This window comes from Corvus brachyrhynchos, unplaced genomic scaffold (assembly GCF_000691975.1).
Source record: "Corvus brachyrhynchos isolate BGI_N302 unplaced genomic scaffold, ASM69197v1 scaffold169, whole genome shotgun sequence".
In the NCBI taxonomy this organism is placed as follows: Eukaryota; Metazoa; Chordata; class Aves; order Passeriformes; family Corvidae; genus Corvus; species Corvus brachyrhynchos.
The window spans coordinates 1,356,365-1,357,519 of NW_008240030.1; positions in this window are offsets into that span (position 1 = coordinate 1,356,365).

Genomic DNA, 1,155 nt, shown 5'->3' on the forward strand with positions numbered 1-1,155 from the left:
TACAAGTAGCAGAGGTGGCTTGTCCAACGTAATTCTTCCCTCAGAATATCCAGGACTTATCCCTCAATTTTACTTAATTTTCAACAGATACTGAGCTCTCTTCCATTTACTAAAATCACTCTTCACAGGATAGAGTTCTCACTTTTCTGATGTTCACTAAAAATCTCAATGCCTGCGAGCTGCAGGACTCCCATGTTGGCTCTACACCAGATCTGACTGGTCCTAGCACAGAGTTTCTCTCACCAAAAAGATGTTTTGTAAGTGATGATAGGAGACAGACTTTGGGGCAATGTCTCCACAAGGTAAAACTGTGGGAGGAGACACAGCTAGGACAGGCTAGGCTATATTTGATAGTGTCCTATAAAGATGAGATGTACCTCTGCAAAATGGCATTAATCAAGCAATATACTAAAGCATCTTCAGATATTACGTCACAATTTTTTACATGTCAGTATATTGGCATGTCTTGATATGTAAAAAATTATCATTTATGACTATGTTAGCTCTGTCAGGTTACCATAACACAATCCAAACATCCTATTAAAAGGCAAGTTAGCACCACTGAACCATACTGTTTGTCTAAATGTGGCAGTCTAAACAGTTTTAAATTGCCAGTCTACTTCTAACCACATATTTTGATCCTGTTAAATTTTATTAGAACAGAACAATTCAAAGAGAAATATTACTGCCAGAAGTAATATGTCTAAATGCTTGTCCATAAAGGAGGTGCTTAGAGCGTTACTCTTACAGATGTACAGCTGTTGGGGTTTTAGTTTAGTCTTAGTTTTTTTTCCTGTTAAAGGAATTTTCTCCCATATGCATGTTGCTAGGGGACAAATAGCTGTACTTAAGAAAGACAAAAAGGGGAGTGGGGCGGGCCTGGCTACTCCTTTGTCTACACCTGGGTGTGGGGTCAGTTCGCTCTGAGCGTCCGGAGAGAGAAGCTGCAGAGAAAGGAGCTGCTGCTTCTTTCTTTTTGGCCGTTCTTTCTTCCTGCTGGAAACAACGCCGGGACTCCAAAAGCCGCTTTCCCTGCCCTGCTGGAGACCGAGCTGTGGCTGCCCTGCTCCGCTGCTGCTTCGAGCTTTCGCTACGCTGTAGCCCTGCTCGCCCTGCCTGCCTGGGCCTCCGTGGGGTTCTCCCATCTGGATACAT